Below are 20,225 nucleotides of genomic sequence, written 5' to 3'. Positions count from 1 at the left end.
CACCCCCGCCGTTGCCAACGTGCCCATTGGGCTAGCTGTCAACATTAGTGATGGGAACTTTGAGCTCCGTACCAGCCTCATCACGATGGTGTAGGCAAACCAATTCCATGATTTGCTAAGCGAGGACGCAAACGCACATCTCCAACACTTCCTCATGTTGTGTGACACCATCGTCATCAAGGACATCACACCTGAGAGCATCAGGCTCTGCTTGTTTCCCTTCTCCCTCTTGAGGAAGGTGAAGTAGTGGTTTTACAAGGAAAAGGAAGTTGTCAAGACGTGGGACAAATGTTCCACGGTGTTCCTTGCCAAGTTCTTCCCCATGGGCAAAACCAATGCCCTGAGGGGACAAATTTTGAACATCCAACAAAGCTCTATGGAAACCATTCCTGAGGCATGGGAGAGGCTGCAGGACTACATCCAAGCATGCCCACACCTTGTGATTGAAAACTGGTTGGTGCTCCAAAATTTTTATGATGGATTAATACCCATATCTAGGGGCCACCTTGATGCTACTACTGGAAGCACTTTCCTTTCCCTCACCATTGATGGAGCCATGGCTCTCATTGTCGTAGAACCGACCAATTTATAAGAGTACAAGTACGATGGCAGCCCGCAAGCGGTCGCACTGTCATACTTGAACCCATATAAACCCAGTAGTCCGTCGAGTACCATGACGGGTCTCGATAAACGATTACAACAACCAAGATCGTACAGGATTCAATATACATGCCACATATTACATAAAGTTCACAGATACATTTTCATCATTAGAGTACGGATAAAAGTTATTAGAAACCGAGTTTGATAGATAAAGTGGAAGCAATTAAGTTTGAAAATAAAGTTTCCAATATTGTTTGATACAGTGCCAAGTAGGATCACAGTCCACAAAAGCAAAGATAGGGATTAATAAAGAAACTTGCCCAAGGCTTACTCCTCATCCACGATGGGATAGAAGCAACTCTTGCAATAACCATGATACACAGTGCCATCTGCAACAATGGGAAATAAAACCCTGAGTACGGGAAGGTACTCAGCTAGACTTACCCGTCATAAACCAGAAATAAATTGACTCCAAGGATTATGCAAGGTTGTATAAGTGGAGATAGCTTGACAACATTTTGCATAAAAGCAATTGACTTAGTTGTATAATTATGACCCATTTATCAAGTTAATTATACTATCCATCTCTAGATTAGCAGCTATCCAGTGCCAAACATGTGGTATCTCAATTTAAAAGCATACAATAGTAACCATAGCAGGTATTGTAATTCCATATTCATTTGAACCATCATGTTCCATAACACAATTACTACGATGTTGGGACTAGCCAAGTTTCTCACTATCCGGGAGAGACGGCGATTCAAATCGATTTCAACCAGCTAGGAATTTATTCCTAACACAAACCCAGGCATACCGCGCGAAGGCAGCCTTAGGTCACCTTTGGTACAACTCAGGTCAACATTTCGCGGGTCCATACCGCGCCGCACAATCTGGGACACCAGATGCCAAGACGTTCAGGCCTAGCCTACCCTTGGGCTCAGTCTGATCGCCCCCCGGAAGGAGCGCACAACAGAACGGGTCTCGGCCTAAGTTGAGCTACTCGGCTTCGTGGTCGGAATGAGTTATCCGGCTAGCTAAGTGAGAGGCATGTGTTCAATCTTGTCAGAAGCGCCAACAACGGTACGGTCCTTAATCAGCTCAGACGGAATCACATGAGTCAACCTACGCATAGACTCCGTCCGGCCTCGATTTTCTTTTACCCCATGGTTCTGTTCCACGATAGCAAATATAGCCAACCATGCTCCGGTATCCACCTATATCTCATAGGTGACAGGACATTACCCGACTTCTACCGGTCTAAGCATGGCTAAGCATATGTTCGATTCTGGACCTATACCGGTTAAAGGTGTAATATCTGGGCAAGGAATTTATATGCATCAAGTGGTTCCATTCAACTCTTATAACCTAATGCATCAATCATAAGTACTTAAGTAATCATTTGTAAAATACTGGGAGACTTAGAATGCTCTGGGGCTTGCCTCGCAGAAAGGAAGTGGGGCGGTGGTCAGGACACTTCGGAAGCTCTTCAGGATTCTGCTCCACGCCTTCGGGAGCTACGACTTGAGGATTCTCCTGCTGGTCCCCTTCCTCTACTTCATCGAATTCCAGCAACGTTATTTCTTCCTCCAATCCTAGATGCATGAATATGGCATAAGATATTGCGAATGCATATATGTTAACAAGTACATCATGTTCTACTGAGTAGGTGCATATCTCTTCTTGATTATGCAATTAACTACTTCAACAATTCATCAACTATTTCACAAACAGCAGCTACTTATTTTACTTATAACTGGAGTTCTAATTATCCAAATGCAGTGATCCTAGACTTTCTGGAAAGCTTATAAAATCACCTACAACTCTTATTTAATTCATAAAAGCTAATTCACAACTTATCTTAGGCAAAATAGACAATCATATCAGTGCTGTCCAGAAATTCCAGAGAGCAAGCAAAATCGGAAAAGCAAACTTTAAACAGCTGTAACTCCTAAACCGTTTGACTTATGGTCCTGAAATTTTAACACAGGACATATGATGAAGTTATCTACAACTTTGTCATTAATCATTTTTATAGCAAACATCATTTTTATCATGCAACTCATCAAACTCCAGAATCTGTCCGGAATCCTTCCAATTCGCATTACAAAGTAACAATACTTCTACTTCATGTAATCATTCAAAGTTTGACAACACAAAGTCTACCAACAGTTTAAGCATACCAAGTACATCCAAGAAAATACAACGGTGAAGCCCAAACTATTTCTTTATATGCCTTTATTATTTTATTTAGACACATAGGTTAAATAATAAATATATATCAAATGTGCATCATAAATTCTTACAAATTTACACTGCCTTACTAATGCTACCAAAAGACTACTGTAAAAGTTTCATGTCATTTTATTTAGTAAAACACTCTATACAAAAAAGACAAAGCATAAAGGCTTAAAATAGCATAAATAGAAAACCCTAGTGAAAAGTGTCAAGCAACAGATTTCCTATTTTTCTTATCATACTTATGGTACTAGGATAACCTCCAACAATTTTCATGAATATTGGATCCCTAAATAATTTATAAAAATTCATACAAGCATTACCTATTTATAAAAGAAAAATCTATAACTACAAATCTATGCATGCACTGATCCTCACATTTTTACCAGAGCTTATACATGTTAAGAATAGCTTACCCCAAAAATTTCATAATTTTTGGAGCAAAGGAACTCTAGATATAAAATAAACAAGTTTGCATGCATTCAAAAACACATTTCAAATTTCCATTTAAATCTTCCAAAATTTCCACTGTAATTATCAAGACTATATTTTTCCTAAATACTACACTTCCTAAGGAACACTACCAAATTTATTTCACAATTTTTGAAGCTACAAAACTGGAGATACAAATATTACAAAATAGTACAAAATCTAGAATTAATGAACTATCCTATACTCTCACTGCCGCTGACCGGTGGGACCCGCTGGTCAGAGGACCCCACCCGTCATTGACCCGAAACAGGGCAGCTACACTGCGCGACGGTGGCACAGCCAAAGCTCACCGATGGCGAACAATTTCGGCGACGGCACCGACACTGATGTGACCACCAAGACACTACGCATCTATTGAGCTAACTAAAAGGACCAGTCGCCGGAGCTAACGACGACGGTGGCGTCAATGGCGGGGCGGTGGAGTCGGACAACGGTCAGACGCCGGGGCTGGCCGTGAAAACTCAATCAAATGCTACGCCGAGCATCGACACACGACGATGAAGCAATTGCACTCACTATCACTGCTAGAGGTGGTTGGAGATGTCCCGGCCACGGCGTCGTGGCACGGCGGCGAACTCCGGCAAGGCTATGCATGGCGCTGAAGCTTTACCGAGCGCCTCTAGCTGGTAGGGCGGTTGCGGTGGGACAGTGGGAGTACTGCAGGGCGGTTGTGGTGACGGAGGAGCAACGAGGCCAGCCGGTGACTGGCAACGGCGATGGCGGAGGCTCTTGGTGCTACGGCTGCTACGGCGGGTGAAGAAGGAAGCAGAAGGTTGAAAATGAGGGCGCGGCTCAGTGCGGGCGGTAGCAGGGGTGTTAACGCGCACGCTGGCCTGCCTTGGCCACACGTGGCGGGGCTCCGACGACGCGCGGCGTCCGCTGGCCTCCACGCGGCACGCGGACACTGATGCCGGTCGGCCATTGAGCTGCGTCGCTCAGTTCGTCAGAAACCACGATGGACGCCTGACAGCGGGTTTTCAAGGTGATTTAACTGTTAAACCGTAGCTCCTTAACGTAAATGATCTACATGACTTGTGTAGTCCTATGTACTAGCTTCAATTGTTGTTCAATGAACTCATGCTAATTCGCAACCAAAACTGAGTAATATCATCACAAAGATCGGCTTGTCAGTCGGTCAGTTAACAAGGACTTAGCAAATTTTGTTAAGTGTTGACATGTTGATTTTTCTGATTCTTGTGATCCAATTTCAAGCATGTTAGGAGCTGAATCATTCAATGACCCAAAAATAAAAGTTGTTCCTTATATCAAATACTACAACTTTGCTTTAGTGACCACCTCCATGCAAGGTCTCTAACACCTAGTTCAAACTTGGTCAAACATGTCACATTTAAAGAATGGTATGCTTCAAACTATGGCTTAATGACCTAATTACCCCTAAGCATGAATATCCAAGTTGTTCATAATGATACTCTAAACATGTTTAAGCAAATTGCAAGGTCATACAATCATTTCATGTATTAGTCACTCAGAGTGCTATTTAGTTAATCACATGAAATCTTAAGTGTTGGTTCATGAAAGGTGACCATGAACAATGTCCTATTTGCTAACCTAGGTGTTGCTACATGTTTATGTGACTTACATCCACCAAGTACATGTGTACACTCATGATCATATGCATATACACATGGAGACATGAAATAATGAGAAAAGTTGCATATGTTCAAGGAAACATGCGATAACAAGCAAATGTTGCAGATGTTTCAATCCAATGTTTCAATTGTAAATGCTTGTTTATGAATGCTTGATGTTCATGCTCATGCTATGCAAGTCAAGTTATGCAAGGCTAACACCCGAGGTGTTACACTCATCAATAAAATGGTGCAGAATCAAAGCTGGGGGAGGAAAGAAAAACACAAAAAGGAATGCATACCATGAAGGAGACAGACATGCTTTTCGTAAAAAATAGATCTTTTGATGAAAAGACTGGAGGAATGGGCCCAAGGGAAAGATGCAATGATGGGCACCGTCCGGGCCATGGACTCACACATGATGTGTGAGGTCTGTGGGAACATTGGCCATTCGGGGAATGATTGCCCTGAAACCCACGAAGAAGCTGCCTTCATCAACAATGGGTTTCGCCAACCAGGTAATAATGGGTGGAATAACCAATCCCGCCCGCAAGGTAATTCGAACTATAACTCAAATTACAATTTGAATCAACCTTCCTTTAAAGACTTGGTATTAGACCAAGTTCAAATTAATGAAAATATTATGAAGAAATTAATGTAAAATGATAAAATGCTCGAAAACATAAATTCTGAAATAGAAAATTTATCCTCCATAGTGAGGAATCAATTAAGTTTTAACAAAATGATAGAGACTCAAATTTCTCAAATAGCTGCCACTATTCCTAGAAATCATTCAGGGGAAATACCGGGGCAACCCAAGAACTCTCTTGAAAATGTTAATGGAGCTGCAGATCAATGGAAGAGAGATGTTGTCCAACTGACCAAAAACGTCGAACCCTTACCGAAGGTAAATCGGTAGTAGTCTTTAAAATTAAAAATATTCAAAATAAATATTTTTGAAGATTTAAAAATTTGATTTTTTATGTCAAAATAAAAATCTTCAAAAAATCCCACAAAAATCATTTTCTGAATAAAATTGATTTATTATCACTAATTATCATTTTTGCAATAATTAACAATTAAAAATTTAATAAAAATTTGTTGAAAAATAAAAAATGAGCAAACCTTTGGGGATCTAGATGAAACCCCCATAACACCATGTTTGAAAGATCCGTTGGGGGCTCTCTGCCAAAGGGCAGATCAAATGGGCCCACCACTAGGGTGGCCGATGCCAGGGAGCGGCCGGCCCCTACAAGTGGCCGTTGGCCTTGCCGTTTGGACAGCACGTAGGTGGCCGTTGCCCCTTCTCCCTCCTATCAGTTTTGGCTACTATAAATACATGGGTGGCCGGTAGAAGCACCTTACCCCTCTCACACTCTCTCATTTTCACTCTTACACTCACTCACTTGCTCTCAATTTTCTTTCAATAATTTTCCAATAAATTTTAGTGCAACAAAGCTCTGCAAAAATTCCAAGCTCAAGCTAGTCCATGGGTTCATCAATTTGTTTTTGTGCTAACCCTTAACCCACGCTCTAGTTTTTGCTTGTTGTTGCATTGTTTTCGCCATGGGTAGGTTTAGGAAAGCCGTTGCTGGTGCCATCAAGAAGGCCATGGGGTCAAGCTCCAAGCGCCTCGTCCAAGCTCAAACTCAAGCTACACTGAGCGTGAAGAAAGCCTGATGCGAGAAGATGAAGAAGCCGAGCCGATGGAGGAGCAAGAACAAGTGCAAGAGCAATCGATGGAGGAGGATGACGAGCCCCACCTCGACTTGGAGAGAGGTCGAGGGATGGAGACCTACCGCCTTATCAAGGACTACGACTTTGAGCCCCCGCCATTGTATGACCCCATGCTTCTCCAAGCCATAGGTATGGATGATGAATTCACCACTATTTGGAAAGCCGTTGGGTGGGAAGAAATTGATCCTATTTGGGAAGAAGGTTCTCGTCTCTTAACCATCCAATTTTATGCTCACTAAAAGAAGTCGATAATGGGATCACTTTCTGCTTGTTTGAGGTAGAATATTTTTGCACTTGGAGAGATCTTGCTCAACACATAGGTTTTCATAAAAAATGCTTAATTGACATAGACCATGCTTATAGAGGTTTTAATCGCCATAGATTTTGGAATGAAATTTCAGGTCAAGTTGTAGTTGGAAAATTTTCACCTCATAACATGGACATCCAACACCCCACTTTAAGGTTCATGCATTATTGGATTGCAATGACTTTATTCTCTAGACAAAATATTCGAGTTGTTCATAACACTGAAATGAAAATACTTTATGCTATGATCAGAAAAATTAAAATTGCTCCTGTCGAAGAAATATTTAAACATTGGTTAGAAGTAATGAAAACATTTTCTACCTCAATATCATGCACATCTCTTGTCACTCGTATTGCCAATGGTGTTGGTGCATTGGAAATTCAAGAAATAGAATATATTTCAACTCCGCGCCTTATCATTGATTAGCATTATTTGATACAAGGACATCATTTGAAACATAATGCTACTAGACAAATTGTGTTTTTCTTCCAAGGATGTACAAATGAGATCCAATTACTTAACCCAAATCTTTGTTTGTATAATTCTCCCACACTAACCTTCCATCTTGTTTCACAAGAGGAAGCTCGTAGAAGTTCTATGCCTGGTAGGGTAACTAGGATCAGAACCAGAACTAAAGCAACTAGTTCATAGGCATAGCCACAACCTTTTCCCGCTGTGCCCTAGGCGTTCCACCTAGGGTCATTCCCGATTAGGCAAGTGTCGGGGTTCACACCCATGCATCACCCTAGGTGGGAGCATGCTTCACAGACACACGAGGTGGGAGGATCTGGATGGGCAAGGGACGACGCCGTGGCATGGACGCAACCGCTCCACTCCTTTGACTCTGAGGGGCTACTTCTACCTGTGCAACCATGTCACTTTGTCTCAGGATGGGAGGACGTCAACACCCGTCTCGGAGGATTGAAAATTCGTACTGGCGAAATCCAAAACACACTCCATACTCACTTGCAGGATTCGGCCCGGTGGCATCAACAACAGCAACAACAAATGGCGCAACAACAACAACAATGGCGCAAATAAACGCGATGCTACAGCAACAATGAGAACAGCAAGCGACCTACTAGTGGTACATGGGATTCAATCCCAGACCATAGGCAAACGAGCAAGCTTGGGGGAGGACCCTGCAGAGGTAAGTACTATCTCTTATTTTTTGCATTTTATTTTTTGCATTATTTATATTCTGCATTTATTTATTTATTAGCATTTAAAAAAATTGAAAAATATAAAATCCAAAAAAATCAAATATGATAAAAACAACAAAAATATTTATTCCACTCTCATATGTGATCCAAGAATGTTTAGTTTATCCTGTGTTGAAATGAGGAATAGTTGCTCTATAGATAATTCATCCGTGCCTAGGCTATAACTTAGTATTCTCCAAGATTTAAGTTTGTTGGCTAAAAATGTCTCATCCTAAACTTAAAACTTGTGGGTTGCAAAAACATGATCCTTTTCTAAGTTGTCGTAAGTTAAGATATGGTAAATAGAATATGCTATGACTTTATTCTAAGAGAAATTTGACATCCATAGTTTTTATTTTAAAAATACTAAAATCGAAAGTTTCTCAATGATTATGAATTCCTACCATGGCCCTATGACAATATTCAAGTTCAAAACCTTAGTCATATGTTACTTGTATTTACATTGAGTTTTGTCAAATTGTTTGTGACCCTTGTTGTAGATTCTCGTCATGCACCCATGATCAAGATTCACGTACACCCACAAATAAAATGCTAACTCTTACATTAAGAGTTATGCAGAAACATGTTTTCCGTCCACCTAAAATAAAAATGCCATTCATTTGTTATGAGTCTTTCTCTCCAAAGTTTTCATATGCCAAAAAAGTATGGGGCTATGCTAAAAAAAGAGAGAGACATATGAAGCTCTCAAAATTGCAAAAGAAAAGAAAAAATATAGAACACATGAAGGTTCCAAAGTATTGAAAAAAGAGAGAGATTGCCCATGCTTCTAAGGCAATTATCAAAAAGAGAGAAAGTCATGATCAAAGGAGTACCAAAAAATATTAGGGTTAGGAAAATATTCCACACACTTGCACATCTTGATCAAAGTGTATGACTTGTATCTCCTTGGATTTGGTTTTTGACTTGTATCTTGAGCAATATATGTGATGTAAGTATGTCTCTTATTCATACCTACCCAAAACTCCACTCAAAGCCTTTTAGAGATAGGATGAAAAGAAGGCAAAACAATGCCTTGGTGAGGATCATACTCATTGAGCGATTGAGTGAATCATTTGAGGAACTTACATTTTATTTTACAAAACTCATAAAACCTTTGGATAGAAGGTTGATCAAAGAATGAATGATCGGTAATTCTATTAAAACCGTTCTATCTTGCAACCACCTAAGACTTGGAGAAGCAATAAGCCCCACGGGGATTAAATTGAAAGGGTGGATAGAATGCCAAACTTCTTTAAATTAAGGAAGCATACTTTGTTATAGGCATGGCACTTGTGAATTATATTCATCATCGTAGCAACTACTGCTCAACAACCAATAACTTAGCTATTTGCTCGGGACAAGCAAAGGTTAAGCTTGGGGGAGCTTGTTGGCTATCTTTACCAATCAAATCCGACAGCCAATTAAGTGAGAAAAATAGGAGAAATTAGCAAACTTAATCACATATGCATTTACTATTAACCAAGTTCCACATGTATTTAGAGAACATTATTTTGCAGGTCACAAACATGAATACATGGAATAATTGAACAAAAGGCGCTTTCAGACACTGATTCATGCAAAGAAGCAAGGGAGATGCACACCATACTGACTCAAAATGGGCAAAACCCCATGGGGCTGCGACCCATGGCCAGCCCAAGGCCTGCCATGCAAAGGCGGTGTCCAAAGGTGGTGGTCAAGGGCCGGTGGCACCTAGGGGGTGGCCGCTCCCCTCTGGACACCACCCTGCTTCTCCTTGCTGTGGCAGTGGCATGCTGCCATGCTGAGGTGGTGCAGCCTAGAGTTTCATGCCAAACATAGACAGAAGCACCGCCTTTACTCTTGTATAAGTAGAGGGGTACCCCCCTCTCTAAACACACTTCACTTGAGCATCACCTCACACACCTCAATCTCTAGTAGTAGTAGGTTTACTTTTTAGAAGATTTAGAGCAAGGCAAAGCTACCTTGGAGAGCTTGGCTCCTTGGAAGAAGAGACCTTTGGGTATGAATAGACATGAGTTCTTTTAAAGTTATGCTCTCATATGATATTTATAGTCATACTTATGAACTAGAGTATAGTTGTTATGTTATAATCTTGATATATGAACTAGCCTATAGTGTTATGGAGAGACAGGTGAATGCATTGTCCCTTTCCATAGTTGAGGGGTAGGTGGCTGGTGGTGACAGCCCTATCCATCCCTTGTAATCCCCCATGTTCAACTAGGGTGTAAGAGTCTAAATTGTCACTTGAGGTTGTTGGCAGACCAGTACTCGGTGGCCTCCCAACCTGCTTCACACTTAGCCCTAAGACTAATTATGTAACTTATATAACTATTAACTAATCTTTGTATGACTATAGTAGACCAATGCCTACTCACCTTAGGGTTATTCTTTTATTCTTTCTTTTCTATTTTGTCCTTTGAGGAATGCCGAGTGTGTGTCCACTATCTTTAAATGACCATTTTTACCCCTACTATAAACATTGGTGTACTTGCAAGCATTATTATTCAAGTTAATATCCATACTAGACTCTTAATCAAATGCCTTCCTTTGGGAAAATATAAATAACGACACCCTCAATACTTCTGGGTGAAATGCTACAATGATAGCTTTGTGCGCTTGCGGATAAATATCTAAAATTGTTAAGGAACTATCAGGGCTATTACTTAGTGGCATTGCTAATTATTAATGATGACGCTAAGAAATACCAACAAGCATTTCTGGCGCCATTACCGGGGATGGATTTTATCTCCATACTTGGTGATTGCATTTAGAGATGTCAATAAAGATCCATGCTCTAGTTTTAGATGAGTAGATGTTGACACCTAAGGAGTCATCATCGTTGATCCCATATCAAAAAACATGGAAGTGTGAGGAGACTGTCGGATTGAACCCTAAGTAAGCTGAACCGCAAGAATGGTTGCTACCCGATAGTAGCAACCATTTCTTAGCCACTAGATTGCAGACAACATAGCGAAACCTAGAGTACCTATAGAGGATGAGGGCCTAGGAGCAATCTGAGATCACGACATCCTGAATGGGGAAGGGCAAGAAGGACAAGGAGGGGTATTCATCGTTGATGCTAGTGAAGTTGTGTTTGCATTTCTAGCTGCGGTAGAAGAATTCGACAAGAATCTAGGGTAGCTCCTTACGGTACTCAGATCTTGACATGAGGCTATTCCTTGAGCGACAAACACACTTGCAACTAGACAAGGAGTAGGTAGTGAGGCGACAAAGGATGAGGATGAAGACATGGTCTATGAGGATGGCCACTTTGTTCCTCTTGTTGGGGGCCTCCTCCTCCATCTTAATGAGGATCTAGTGGAGCGGGGATGGCAATGGAGGCCTCCTAAATCAGAGAAGGAGCGACTATAGGGATATGTTTGTGAGCTCGTTAATAATCAAATGGAAGCTTCATTCATACTCAGATGAGTGAAGAAGGGAATAAAAATCCAAGAACAATGCACAAGGGAAGTGTGAAAGCATTACCATTGCCTTTGGATCTTGCGGCTTTGAGCTCGAGCAGCGATGACAGTGATGAGTACTAGCCTAGTCACTAGTTGATCTGTGTTGTCTACCTACTAGTGAGGCATACCGGCATGGAGCACTAGCTTATCAGTGGTGACTGTCAGCTTGCATGCCGCTGAGTATGGGCGGTCACGCAGTTCGGCACTGGGGAGTAGGGGTGGTGATGACGAACAAGAGCACTGATGAGGAGAAATATATGGTGGGGAGCATCCTTTGTAAGCAACTATATCAAATGCAGGAATGCAAATTTCTACAAAACTTTGTAAATACATGCGGGAGTGATGCGTAGGATGCACGTGCAGGCTTGAAAATTGACGAAAACAGTGGTGAAGGCTACTAGTAGTGGTAATTGGGAGATGTTAGCACCTATTAACAACGGACATGTCATACGATCTGCGAACTCTAAGGCGCACAAATGGAACATTCCAGTCATAGCAAACAAAGATGAACTCAAAGTAATAACTACTAAATATTATGAACATTTTTATCTCAGAATGCAGAGGCATGTTATAATCATACTACTCACGGGGAGCATTACGAATGATGTCCTCTACATCCACCTTGGCCAAGACGCCATCGCCCATGGTAGAGAACTTGTTGATCAGGTTCTCAAGCTACTGATAGGTCATCTCTCTCAGGAACCCCACCTCCACCATGGTCAGGTCCTCACCCAGCCAAAGCTGGGTGGCAGCCATGGCTAAAGCGACCCCTTGGTGATTGTAGTATGTGGCCACCTCCACAACCCATGGTGGCATAGTGTAGAGGCGGTCTGCTAGGGTCATCTCTACATGCACATGAGGTGAAAGCATGCGGACGGTGTTGCCTGCTGCCGTGTGGAGGTCCTGGTAGTGCCTATTGCTCTCTGCTGTCATCCGGGAGGAGACATGGGTGTTGTCCTCGGCTACCTAGCGAGGGCGGATCGCCTCCGCCATCACTACTACAAGAAAGTTAACTGAGGTGGGTGAAATGGCTTAACCAAGGTGGGCATCGCAACCGCCTCAGCCAAAAGGTCATGGTAAATGGGACCTTTTCTGAGGCGGTTGGCTGCCCGCCTTGGTTAATCAAATAAAGAAAACAAAAAAAAAGAAAAACCCATGGATAAGCCCAGCGAGCCCATCGATGGGCCCACTGGGCCCATTGCCAGCTGCACCACCATTTTGTTCGCTCACCAAATCCGGCCGCTGCTCGCCAGATCCAGCCACTCGCTCACCCGAATCGGCCGCTGCTCACTAGATCCAGCTGCCTGCTCGCTGGATCTGCTCACCGCGTGCCGCTGCAGGGAGAGAGAGGAGAGAGGGCGCGCTAGAGCTGACACAGAGCTGAGGTGGAGGAGTGCCACATTGCCTACCCGATGCCACACCTTCTCACCAGATTTGGCTCCTCCTCGCCAGATCAAGGGTCCTCCTCACTAGATCAGGGGTCCTTCTCGTCAGATCTGGCTCCTCCTCACCGGATGCACTGGTGGTGCTCTGCCTCTGCCTCATTATTCTCCCTGCTACACGTGACTCACTAGATCCACTAGTGCTAGAGGTGCTCCGCCTCTCCACCCTGCTATTCCTCACCACTGGTTAGCCATGGGCACCACCGTGAGGCACGCTGACGCTGGCCTAGGGCGCCACCACACATCCCACCACTGTTGGCCTAGGAGCGCTGCTCGAATGGAGGAGAAGGAGAGGGAGAGGGAGGCGCCACACTGAGGGAGGAGAGGGAGAGGGAGGCACCGCTTGCCGTGATTGAGGGAAAGGCCTGTGTGCTTGTCGTGACTAAGGTAGAGGGATGTGCGAGGGGGAGAGGGGCACCATGCTCTACTCGTGACTAAGGGAGAGGGAGGAGAGGTGAGTGAGTGAACCCTCAAATCTTGTATATATACTTTGAGTGATATATCGTGCAGAGTGGGCTTTTGTCATTACTAGTGGGCTTGGCCTCTATTAACCATGGTGGGCCTTATAAGTGGCCCATGTCTGAAAATAGGGGTATTTTTGGAAAGGCCTACCTTGGTTAATATAATTTAGGTTAACCGCCTCAGTTAATAAAAAATAACCACCTCAGTTAATCCTGGCATTAACTGAGGTGGTTTAAAAGCCTACCCACCTCCAAGACCTATTTGCAAACGCTGCACAAAAGAATTTGTGTAGTAGTGCGCCTTGCCCCACATGGCAATCAGCTGCTCCTGGATGGCTGAAAAGGAGACAATAAAATGCTACAACTGAAGGCATGATGTGTCACAAAGTGAAAGAGCAAGTTCATATCATTTTGAATGCCTTAACAGCGAGGCACGCCTGGGCCTCGGCTGTGGCAAGCTTTGCCATGGCTGTTTCCTGCTTCGTGGCGGCAACAGAGAGGCACAGCTGGTCTGCCTCTCGGCTCTCCTCATGGTGGGTAGAGTGGCCACGTCTAGCTTCTCCACCAATGTGAGGACATCATCTATGTAACAGAACCATCCAATTTATAAGAGCATAAGTATAATGGCAGCCCAAAAGCGGTCGCACTATCATACTTGAGCCCATATAAACCTGATAGTCTGTCGAGTACCTCAAAGGGACTTGATTCATCACCAACATACAACCAAGATCGTACATGATTCAACATACATGCCACATGTTACATAGAGTTCACAAATACATTGCCATACATTAGAGTGCGATTAAAGTTATTACAAACCAAGTTCAAATAAAGTAGTAGCAGAAGCAAAGTAGTTTTTAAATCAACATCTCACACCATTATTCAAATACTTGCTAGTCTGTGATCACAACCCACAAAGCATCATAGATTAGATATATAAATAGAAGTGCCTTGCCTAGGGCCTACTCCTTGTCCATGGTGGGACAGAAGCAGTACTTACAATATCCATGATATATTGTGTTATCTGCAACAAGTGGGAAATAAAACCTAAGTACGAGAAGGTACTCAGCTAGACTTACCCGTCATAAACCAAAAATAAAGTGACTCTAAGGATCATGCAAGGCCTTATAAGTGGAGCTAGCTTGATACCATTTTGCATAAAAATCAGTAGTTGAGCTATACATTTTGTAATTCGGTACCCAAGTTGATTATAGCTATTCATCTCTAGATTAGCAACTAACCTATGCCAAACATACAATAGTAACCATAGCTGGTGTAATATTTTCCATGTTCATCATAACCATCACATTCCATAGTCCAATTACTATGATGAAGAAGCTCCATCAAGGTTCTCACTATCTGGGAGAGATGGCGATTAGAATCGATTGCAACCAGCTAGGTAGTTATTCCTAACACAAACCTAGGTCTACCAGCCACGGTAGCCTTAGGTTACCTTTGGTACAACTTAGGTACACATTTCATGGGTTCGATCAGCGCCGCACCCTCAGGGACACTACCGGTTGCCAGGTCGATTAGGACTCTAACCTGCCCTTGGCCTCACACTGGCTCCCCGCACATCCTTACTACCTCTAGTGTGTGCACTTTGATAGAATGAGGCCCGACCTGAGTTGAGCTACTTGGCTTCACGGTAGGAATGAGTTATCCGACCAGCTAATTGAGAGGCACGTGTTCAAAATGACAAGAGGGCCTCCAACGATGCGGTCCTTAATCAGCATAGATGAAATCACATGAGTCAACCTACATAGAGACTTCGCCTGGCCTCTAGTTACATTATCCCATGGTTCTTTTCCATGATAGCAAATATAGCCAACTGTGCTCTAGTATCCACCTATATCTCATAGGTGATAGGAAATCACCCGACTTCTACCGGTCTAAGCCTGGCTAAGCATATATTTGATCCTGGACCTACATAGGTTTTAAAGTATATATCTGGACAAGGTAGTTCTATGCATCAAGTGTTTCCAAATTAACTCTTATAACCTAATGCATCAAACATAAAGGCTCAAGTGATATTTTATAAAACATAGGAGGCTTAAAATGCTCCGAGCCTTGCCTTTCAGGAAAGAGGTGGGTCGGTGATCAGGGCAATCTAGAAGTTTGTTAGTGGCCGTCTCCTCTCCTTCAAGAGCTGTGGGTTGGGGTGTCCCTTGATTGTCCTCCGCCTCTTCTTTGAATTCTAGTATGGTTACTCCTTCGGGCGAGCCTATATGCATGATCTTGAAATAAGATATCAAGGATGCATAGATAATGACATAGATGACATGATATGATGAAATGCATATTTACTAAATGTCCATGGCAGCAAGTTATTAAGGTGATAACAAAATTAACTTTCTTTTACTGTGGGTGCATATCTCCTCTCTAGTAATTAAACAAACACCTATTTAAATATTTTCTAGGCTGTAAGACAACAACCACTTGTTTTGACCATAACCGGAGTTATACACATCCAAACAATATGGTTGTGGAATTTTTGGAAAGCTTATAAAATTGCCTACAACTATCTTTTAATCATCTTAAGGTGATTCAGTAGCTATCTAGGACAAACAATTCAATCTTCCAGATCTATCTAGAGGATAAGCAAATCTAACAGCTGACTTCTAATAGCTATAATTCTTAAACCATAAGGCCTATGACTATGAAATTTTAGGGAAAGCTATATGAGCAAGTTATCTACAACTTTGTTATTAACAAGTTTCATAGAAGAGGTCATTATCATCATGAATTTGTCAACACAACAGAAACTACTAATGCATCACAAGCACCATAGGAAACATCATGGTTAAGCCCAAATAATTTACTTATGTGCATTTATTAATATCCTGATATAATAAGGTGATTTAAAGGATAATTATTTCCAATGATCAATAAATTTAGAGAAACTTACAATAGGTTAAATATGACCCCAATAGTCTACTGTACAAATTTCATGCCATTTGGATAAGTATAGCAACCTCTACAAAAATGATAAGTTACATAGGCTTATTTTAGCAAAAATAGTCTAGTCTAGTGAAAAGTTTCAAACAATATATTTCATATTTTTCTTACTTTCATCCTAGCATAAGAACGTTGTGTAAAAAAATGCATGATCATAAGTTATGTATTTTGACCCCAATTATTTTCGCTAGAAACTAGCAATTATTTAAGATTAACTAGGAAGACCATATTCCAAGTATGCCTACTGTAGGTTTAGTATTTTCCTAGCTAGAGCATGTCAACACAAGACTAACAAAATTGGAATCACAATTTTAGCACCTCTCTAGCTCAAGTTTTGCATTTTACAAGATAGAAACTATTTTAAAAGCGCTTTAATAGCTTAATTTAATTCTCCTAGAAAAATATCCCAAATAGTAGATTACATAATTTTATCAAATACTACACTTCATGATGAATCCAGCAAAATTTGGTTCACTCAAATTAGACAACCTTAGCTCTGGTTATGAATTTCCAAAGTTTGCATTCAAAACTAGAAAAGAATAAAGAAAAACAAACAAAACCCTAAATGCAATGCACACCCAACACAGCACACCCAGGCACCGACAACTGGGCCCCATGGGTCAATGGGACCCACACGCCAGTGAGACCGAGGCATGGCATGTCGTTTGATTGGCGAGAACTCGCCGATGGCGAGGTCTCTGGTGAAACCACCACCAACATCGTGCTCCCCTCATCAACCCATGTCTAGTGGTGTAGGTGGTTGAGCCGATTACAACGGTTAGACACGACAGCGATGAGCATGGCGGTGCGGTGGAGGTGCGCAGAGGTGCCATTGCCATTCTTGGCAATGCCAAGCTCTCCTAAGCTTGGTTAAGGCTTCATGGTGACCTACTTGACGACCTAGGGCTAAGGTTAGGGTTTAGCAAAGTGCCAGTGAGCTTGGCCACGAGAGCACAACGATGCAGTGGATGCCGTTCTAGTGAGCTAGCGGTCAGTGATGGGTCTTCGTCTTTGGGGTAGGCACTAGGGTTCATGGTGGCTTAGAAACAAACATAGGAGGGGAAGGTGGGGTCTCGCGAGGGCCGGCCGCGGCGAGCTTGAGCTTGCGGCCATGGCGGGCGCGCTCCGTGTAGTGGCGCGTTCTCGCATGGTGGTGATAGTAGCAGTTAAATAAATGACGACGTGAGCATCTATGACCTAAGGCAATAATAGACCCAGGGAGAAAGAGGTAGGAGGAGCAGTAGGATAGGGCTGGCCAGAATGAGCTCGAAGCTCGGCGTTGCTCCATGGCCATGATGACGAGGGCAACGTGAAATGTTGCATTACGTAGGCTCAAATGGTGACAATGGTGGATCAAGGAGGTAGAGCGGCTCACGGCGAAGCTATGCACATGATGGATTGGATGGAGGTGCGACGGTGGTGGCGCGCAAGTGCAGTAGAGTTGTGCAGTGGTGACGACGAGCATGGCTCCACTCGGTGAGCTAGCGAGAGAGTGAGAATGAGTGAGTGCAGCGGCTTCGCTTCCCTTTTCTCCCCATGCTGGCCTAACCGGCCAGGCTGATACCGATGAGCGGCTGCCACTGCGGCATGCATGGCCTAGCACGGTTGGCCACTGCTAGCGCTGCTGCTGATCGGTTTTAGGCCGGCGATGGCCAACTAACTGGAGCAACATCAAGCACATGTAACTCCCAAACGAGCTCGAGTTGGTGAAAAACCCCTGAATAGGAAATGTAGAGCTACATGTACTCTCCAACTTTGCTTTACAAAGCTTCCTCTAATTCGCCATGGTTTTTCAAACTACAATGCTCCCAAGTAAGCTACTTTGAAACGGAAAACCAGCTTTAGACTTAGCAAAATTTCTAGGTCCCTAAACAGCATTTGATTGCTACTTTGGAGCTATTTTTGATTATGTTAGGCACTGAATTAGCTCATGACCCTTAAATAAAGTTTGTTACCCATAAGATAAGAAAGAACTTTTATTAAGGGTGCACTGCCATGAAAATACTCTAATCTACTGTTCAACTTTGGTCAAACTAGAATCATGAAAAATGACATTTTGAGTAAACTAGGACTTAGAAGCAAAATTGGCCCATGTCATGAATACAAACATTGTTCCATTTACCATCCTAGATATGTCTAAGGTGTTTTTGTGACCCCACAACTGTCTCTTGCATTGGTAACACATGATCACAAGCATATGCATGTATATAATCAACATCACATGTGATAATATGTAAAGAAGAAGATGAAATTCCATATGCTCATGCTCATGAATGCTTGAATGATGCTTGTGCTCATGAAATACAAGTGCCAAATGCAATGCTTAACACTAGGGTGTTACAATCCACCCCCTCCCTATCGTCGTCGAAGGAGATAGCTGGAAGCGGGAATCAACTCTCCGGTGGTGGCGCCACTTGAGCTGCCCTTCCCGTTCCATCGTAGCATCGCACGAATGCAGGGACGAGCAGGAACAACCTTTGGTGACTCTTCCATTAGGCACTTTGTTGCCTAATCTACCATTGGATGAGATCTGAAAGATGGGGTGTCGAGGTAGGGCATCAGACAAAGAAGATAGAACGAGTTTAGAAAGGAATCGTGTACTTGCTTTGAGGCCTTAGCCTCTGCTTTTATAGAAATATGGGCGAGATAGGCGCCTATTGGAGTTCTCTACGATTGCAATAGAGTGAGAGCATGAGTTAAGACAAGGCCACATCTTGCACGACCTTAGTGGAGCATGCTTCTCCCGGTGGAAGTAATGGTGATGGAACAGGTGTTGGAAGTTGGATGGAGAAAATTGACTCGACCATGCGGCTCGACCCCTCTAGCACTAACCACGTAGGTTTGGGGGAGATGAAATGTCGCACCACTTGCCTTATTTAGCACAAGGTACGATCCCCCTATGCCTTTGGATCCAAACCACCTATACGCTTTATCTCACGTCTATGTAGCCAAGGCAAATACTACGACACTTAAAAAATAGAGTAACAAGCATCATGACCATTCAGTTATTATTAATTGTTTTTAAGGCAAAAACTATATATAAATGACATAGTAACTAGCATCATAGCTCACAACAGCTTCATGAGAAATGTTTGTGGATGTCTTCTTATCCTCACAGAAGTTGGCATTAGCACAATATGTCTCACATTGGTGCAAACTTCTGATGAGGATAAGAGGGGACCAGGAGCGAGGACATGGCAATGGGAGACTTGTTTAGCACATCTCAGTAGGGATTGTTTGGCATAGCTCACAATAGCTTCATGAGAAACGCTCATGGATGTCCTCTTATCCTCACCAGAAGATGGCATTAGCATAATGTGTCTCACATTGGTGCAAACTTCTAATGAGGATAAGAGGTCGGCTAGGTGCAAGGCCATGGCGATGGTCAAGGTGTTTTCTCTATTTTTTCTGATGCTAAAAGAGGAAGAAGGATTGGACTTTGCTACAGAGGCTCCCCTTACCTTGGCTTAAATAGCCCCACCTCAAGACATGCAGTGGGGAAGGCAACAATCAAGGTCCGTGACATCCATGGCCACCCATGCGATTCACTGAGTGATGGAGAAGTGAACATGGCATAGTTCAGATTCCCTAGCATATTTGATTCCCTACCACATTTCATCCTCATCTAAAATAGGACCTAATGACGTGTATAGCATATGATACGACATGACTAGGGAAGGCAACAGTCAAGGTCTATGACATCCATAGTAACAAATATACTATGACACTTAAAAA

This window comes from Miscanthus floridulus, chromosome 2 (assembly GCF_019320115.1).
Source record: "Miscanthus floridulus cultivar M001 chromosome 2, ASM1932011v1, whole genome shotgun sequence".
Taxonomy (NCBI): domain Eukaryota; kingdom Viridiplantae; phylum Streptophyta; class Magnoliopsida; order Poales; family Poaceae; genus Miscanthus; species Miscanthus floridulus.
Note: the sequence above shows the minus strand (reverse complement) of the source record.